Source organism: Zingiber officinale, chromosome 4A, assembly GCF_018446385.1.
Source record: "Zingiber officinale cultivar Zhangliang chromosome 4A, Zo_v1.1, whole genome shotgun sequence".
NCBI lineage: Eukaryota > Viridiplantae > Streptophyta > Magnoliopsida > Zingiberales > Zingiberaceae > Zingiber > Zingiber officinale.
The window spans coordinates 77,793,957-77,800,566 of NC_055992.1; the positions used below are offsets into that span (position 1 = coordinate 77,793,957).

The 6,610-nt window shown below is 34.6% G+C and overlaps 2 long non-coding RNA genes across 2 annotated transcripts; both read left to right on the forward strand.

Moving 5' to 3' along the window:
• Positions 1-1,491: 1,491 nt before the first annotated feature.
• LOC121973383 lies at positions 1,492-2,704 on the forward strand. The gene is made up of 5 exons (XR_006109565.1): positions 1,492-1,562; positions 1,898-2,008; positions 2,212-2,265; positions 2,354-2,470; positions 2,593-2,704. It is a non-coding gene; the product is annotated as an uncharacterized LOC121973383 (long non-coding RNA).
• A 1,151-nt stretch (positions 2,705-3,855) lies between these two features.
• On the forward strand, positions 3,856-4,788 carry LOC121973384. The gene is made up of 3 exons (XR_006109566.1): positions 3,856-3,921; positions 4,123-4,278; positions 4,739-4,788. It is a non-coding gene; the product is annotated as an uncharacterized LOC121973384 (long non-coding RNA).
• Positions 4,789-6,610: the final 1,822 nt, after the last annotated feature.

Consider the following 6,610-nt stretch of genomic DNA (forward strand, 5'->3'; position numbering starts at 1 on the left):
ATCTTCCAATCACTAACGAACTCATTAAGGTTTGTTTTTTTTATCCATATATCTTATTCTTAGGGTCATTTGAATATGATTTTCTAGGAATGACCTTAAAGTAGATTTGTTTTAATGACAATGATTCATGATTTTATATTCTTACTATATTTTGAATTTTGATACTTGCTAATATATCTAGATTCACCAACATATACACTTTCACTTATATTTGCAAATTATAGTTGAATGATGTTTGAGAAATGACTTTTTAGTTGATAATGCATTGATCTTAAAATGGATTGATACTGTATTTATCCAAGCCATCACTACAACAAAAATGTTAAACGACAACACCACAAAGATAACGGTTTTAGAAGAAACTGTTGTAAATTTGGTAAAAGACAACGGTTTTAGATAAAATCGTTGTCTTTGAGCTCCCATAAAATACAAAAGATAACGGTTTTGTGAAAACCGTTGTCGTTGAGCAATATTTTTTTAAATCAACAACGCATTTTACAACGGTTATCTAAAACCGTTGTCTTTAAGCACTTTTTTAGGCGATACGACAACAGTTTTATAAACCGTTGTCTTTTACTTTATTCTTTCGGTGTTTTTCCCTCTCTGTGAAAAATTTTTGGCGCCGTATTTTCCGCCTTAGCCTTCCTGAACCCTTCTTATCCATTTTTATTTCCCTCTCTCCATACGATCTCTTCACGCTCCTGCTACCGAAAACCTAAGCATCTTCATTCAACCCCTCTCCGGCGAACCCCTCTCCACGAATTTTTAAGTGGAGAGGAGGTGGAGGAAGGTGATGAGTTTGTTCACCGGAACATGCGCCAATGACGAGAACTCGCCGAACCTTGTTTGCTAGCTTGACTGCGTCTAGGGCATGGTCGATGCTCTCTCTTTTGTCCAGTGGAAGTGTCATCAGGTTAATGTCTCCCTTCACCTCTTTCCTCTGCTTACTCATTAGGGTTTCATCTTACCTGCTTCTTGATGAGGATGTTGTCGTTGAGATCTCCGAACATGAACTCGTCATCATTGTGGAGGAGTTTGGGTGAGGGGGACGAAGAGGGGTGAATCGAAGCCAATCCCCAAGGGGAAAACCAAATCTCCGGAGCAAATCTTCCCGGTCATCTCGCCGTCGAGTGCATTCTTGATTTGTTCGCCCCCCCAGTTTTCAGGGCTGCGTTAGTTGAGCACCATACGGCAGATCGAGATGTGGATTTCCTGGGCGACGCGGATGCGGGCCTCCTTCGGAGCTTTCTTCCTTTGGCTCGTCACTTTGGTCTACTTCACTCAGGTTCCCTTCCTTTGGCTCTTATTTCCGACCTTGTAGAGTAGGGCTTCTTTGTCAATTCATTCTTGTACCTGCCTTTTTGGTAGTTTTCATTGATCTTGTTTCTCTATAAAAGACGTAATTTCGATCGTCATTTTTATATACTTTGGCAGGGTTTCAGATCCTTTGTGTGGACTGCAATTTCTTACCAGATGAAAGACATACTGAAGTTATCGCCGTCTTCATCACAGTTTCTAGTTTCTGTTGCTCATTCTCCATGGAGTATCAAACCAATTTATGGGTAACCACTTAACCGTCTTGTGTTTGGTCCACTTAACCGTCTTGTGTTTGGTGGTTCGATGGATCTTATTGCCTGCTGCTTGCGTTGTGATTGGTACTTCAACACTTACAGACAAATGATCTGCATTTTATGTTAACAATCACAATATGTAGCCAATTTATCTTATAAAATTGTTTTAGTAATCTGTATGCAATTCTAATTCATGACTCTTTTGTTGTTGATGTGCATGTTATCATGAGCTTGCTAACGGTTAAATTATACTAACTCGACGTATTTATTTCTTTTGGAACACTAAACTTTAAATGACTTGGTCTTTGTATATTTTCTCATAATAGATACACATAGCTGGACTCACAAGAACATTTGGGCATTATGTGTGAGATCATACTGTTTCTGATATTGATGCATGAAGGTGCATAACTTGTTGAGCAACACAAGGCAAATATGTCAGTATAAATTTCTTAAAACATAATATTTCATATCAAATTGTTTCCATATTTGTGATGCTGCTAAATGCATTTCTATTACTTACATTTACATTGCTCGTATGAATTAGCTTATCCACCCAAATCAAAGAATAAAGGAAAACAAATGTCAAACACGATTGTTCTCATGGTGATAATTATTTTTTCTTGTTGAACTCACACAGGATATTACTCTTGGTGTTTCCCTTGGTTCAGCAACCCAGATCTCCATGTTTGTTGTAAGGATTTAATTTGATGTAGCTTTGAAATGAAATGTTGTGTATATGTTAAAGAATAGCTTACAATGTACTAATTTGCCCTTTTAAGGTTCCATTATGTGTTATGGTGGCTTGGATAACGGGAATCAAGATGGATCTTGATCTTAATCTGTTAGAAACTGGCTCATTGATCATGGCAATACTAGTAATAGCATTCACGTTACAGGTAACTCATTGGGGTATGCTTGTTAGTTACACTAACTTCTGTTGTTGTTTTTCAGTTATTTTGAAATGCTAGGATTCAACCAAAATTCTTCCTGCAAGACTCAACTAATGGTACTTTTACAGGATGGAACTTCACATTACTTAAAGGGGCTTGTTCCCTTGCTGTGCTACTTGGCAATTGGTGCATGCTTCTTTGTTTTCAAATCCCCACTTGAGTAAGTCTCAAAAAAATTAAGTCTCCTCCTTAAGTGCATCTTTTTCATCATTATGGTTCAAATTTATGAACTCTGATATAAATTTAACTGACGAATACATGAAGGCATCAGCCAACAAGTTCCATAACCAGAACAGCTGTAGTGATTGTGGCCTAGCTAATAGCTAGTAAAAAATGGTAAAATATTCTTCATAATTACCCATTAATTTCCTACTTGTTGGCTTTACTCTTGAATTCAGCACGTAATTGCTTGCAGAGTAGGAGCTGGCGAATTGCTGCTTCAACCAAACCATATTCCCCTGAACAAATTGAGTCTTACAATAACTTTTTTACATATACTTTTAATTTGAGTTTTGCTTAGTTGCTTTCGTTTACCTCATGACAGGTGATGCTGAGACGGTTTTGTCCTCGTAAGACTACTCTACTATTTGTTATACGAGATAAAACAAGGGTGAATATTTTCATATGTGCATTTTTCAGCTTCTGTATTGGAGACTCATAATCTAATGAAAATGAGTATTCATGTGCATTTTTAAAACAACGATTTTTAAAAACGAAAGCAACATATGGTATAGGTCACGAATATTTTCACTTGTGACGAGTTGAAATGATATCAGCTGGTTCTAACAGTTATACTGATCCATAAAATTGGTATAGTTAGCACAATTTGATTTATGTCAATGTTAGTTCAGATCTTATTATAGGTTTGTAAAGGTTATATGAAAATGATTCACATGGTATAGGCCATCAACTAGCTGGTAAAATCAGTCTTGTTCAAAGTTTTGGACCATGGTCACTCTAGCTTGTTATGCCCAAAGAGAGTAGCACAAACAACACCACTAAATTAGAAGTTGAAGCTTAACTAAATATACCAAACTTGATTTCCTCTTGTTAGAGTCAAGTTTATTATGTTCTAGTGTACAATTTTGTTCATACTACTGTGGCTTTAGTTTTGCTGATAGTTTCATGCTATGTGATGGCCTTATTTCAGTCACAATTGAATGAGGCTATTTTAAGAGAGGATTATGGAGAAGCTGCAAAGCTGAAGTTGGCCATAACTGGTGCTACAAAAAGGATATTGTTGGAGCAGCATTGACTATTATGAATATATGAAACTTGTCTTATACACTTATTGTATTTAATTTATATTCTAAGCACTCTTGTTGCCACAGAGAGCTATAGAGGAAGAGCGATACATCGATGCAACTTTCATTCGTGATCATGTTGGGGCAGGACTGGTCAGTTTATTGGAATTAACTTGTTGCCAATTCTTACATCATCTCCATTAAGCTATGCTTGTCCCAATTTTTTGGTTTCAGCTACATGAAGTATTCACTCCATTGAGCTTTATTCATTTTGCTATATGCAATGCTATAACAGTGGTTGCCAATTCTTATATATTGATTGAAAAAAATTCTTCAAATGTTGAACGCATACAGAAACTTAAAGCAATGTTCAGAAAGGGTGCATGCGACTTAAATACTGATGAAAAAGGTAGTTGCTCAGTATACTGCTTTGTGGTTTTTATGCAAACTGCACATCCTCAAGCTTTGAGATCTTACTAGAGTGTTGCTGCTGTAATGTTGAGACATAAGGTACATGACTTCCTCTATGATTCCTTCTTTCTGTTGCTGCTGTTAGCTATTCGATCTAGCTGCTTTCACATAATATATGGTTTAAGATATAATGTCAAGTTTATATATTCATCAACTTTTTTCATGCTCACTTGCTTGACTAATGAAAATGTGAAGCGGCAACGTTTCTCGTGCTTATTTGGTCATTCTTTTACTTAAACATTTCAGAAGGTCCAGATTTATGTACGTACTTCACAATTTGGTTTCTACTGTACAAAAGATGCAAAGCTGCAAGAAGTTTATAATTATTTATACATGTTGATAAGTTTTCTACTTTTGGAGCTTGTTTGTTTCAATTATCAATTTAGTTTGTAGTGGTTTATTAGATTTATACGTTTCAATTATCAGTTTGCAATGATTATCAGTTTATACATGCATGTTTATACTTTTTTCTATGACTTTAATTATATTTTATTTTCAGAAAAGGGAGAAAGCTGGGTTTGCAAGCTAAGTCTATGAAATTCTGTATGCAGAAAATGGACCAGTACGTGAAGATTATGGTCTGATAAACTTAATTTTATGGTCTTATCTTTTGTGGTTATGGTCTGATAAATTACTTGTGGTCATGTTTGGATAGCTTGTAGTAATTGTAGAAGTTTATAAATTTAAGTGAATGTACATATATGTTGTACCAGTTTTTGATTGAGACAAGATGTATAAAAGACAACTGAATGTATATATGTTGAAAACAATTTTTGTGAATGTATATATGTTGTACCAGTTTGTGTGCAAAAGAATTATAATGTTTTATCTATTCGTGATGCATTTTCTAATCAACATAGACAACGATTTTTTAACCGTTGTGAAAAGTATTCAAAGACAATGATTTTAAACTAAATTTTGAAGAAAGACAACAGTGTATTTGTTGTCAAAAGCATATCTGCGATCAAATTTTTGCAAAACTGGCAATTACAACGGTTTTATACTGTTGCAGAACTGTTGTCTTTGGTATTAAAAGACAACACTTTAAATCCGTTGCATGACTGTTGTCTAATGTGGTCAAAGACAACAGTTTCAAACCGTTGTCTTTTACCGCACATTTAACAACAGTGTCAGTTACAACGGGTTTAAAGGACCTATGACAACGGTTTTTAACCGTTGTCTTTTAATATTTTTGTTGTAGTGCATGTTGTACAGTGTTTGCTTTATTCTGTCCAAATAAACTTTCAATTTCTTTAAAATACAGCCAGATTTATTTTTAGAAATTGAAAACCTTTAGTTAAGCCAGTTCTGCTAGAATTTATAGTAACGTAATTGGTAATTTAAAAATATGGCTCCACTTTTTTATGTTTACCTTGTATGACAATAAATGAGAGTTACATTATTTTTGAAAATAAATTCTTGCTAAATAATTATAATTTTTTTTATATTGTTGGACATGAAATTGGATTCACATTATATTTGAAAACAAACTCTTGCTAAATATTTTAAAATGTTAAATTATCATGTAAATAAAATTTGATAGTCAAAGACCAAAGTTGCTTGTATTTATGAGAATGAGAATGAATGTGTGCCTTTGGTTCTCTGTGGCTCAAGTTAGTCCAGTTCAATGCATGATTAGAGTTAGATACATAAGGGAGCATATGGTTTGTAGATGCAGCAAGTACTTGTTCAAGTCATACTGGAACTACTTGAAGAGTATCTATCTAAAAGTAATTACGACAATTTGAATTTCCACTTGGATGAAATCTTGAAACCGAAGTATTGTCATTCTACATAAGTAATTTAGAATCTGAGATAAACTTAGAATGTGATATAATACATGGCTTAAGAGAGTGGAGTGTAATGTTGGTAATCAAATGATTGGATATGCATGTCTTGTAGCTTGGATGATTAATGCATTCATATTAGACCATCCTGTAAATGGGGAGAAATAAGTTGAGAATTGTATATAAGGGAGAACAATAGAGGGATAAAATTGGCCAGTCAAAAATGTTTGTTCTAGCACCCACATAGCTACCATATGGAAGTCAACCAACATGGAAGCCAACCAACAGTTGTTGGTATATTATCTTTATAGAGCTCTAGTCAATTTTCTTTGTTGACATTGTTCATCTGATGGTGAACACTCGTCTCATTTCACCATTATGATTTAAACACTACATTTTGTAGAGTCATGGCCATGCTCCTTTGTCATGCATTATCTTACCTCTCCTAAGGGGCTATTTTTTTTGTCTTTGCATGTATACCAACAACAGATTCTTTTTCATCTGTTTTTGTTATTTTTCCTGATGAATGATTAAACATTTAATGTTTTGATGTCTGCTCATAGTGGTAGAATTTGTGAAATGCG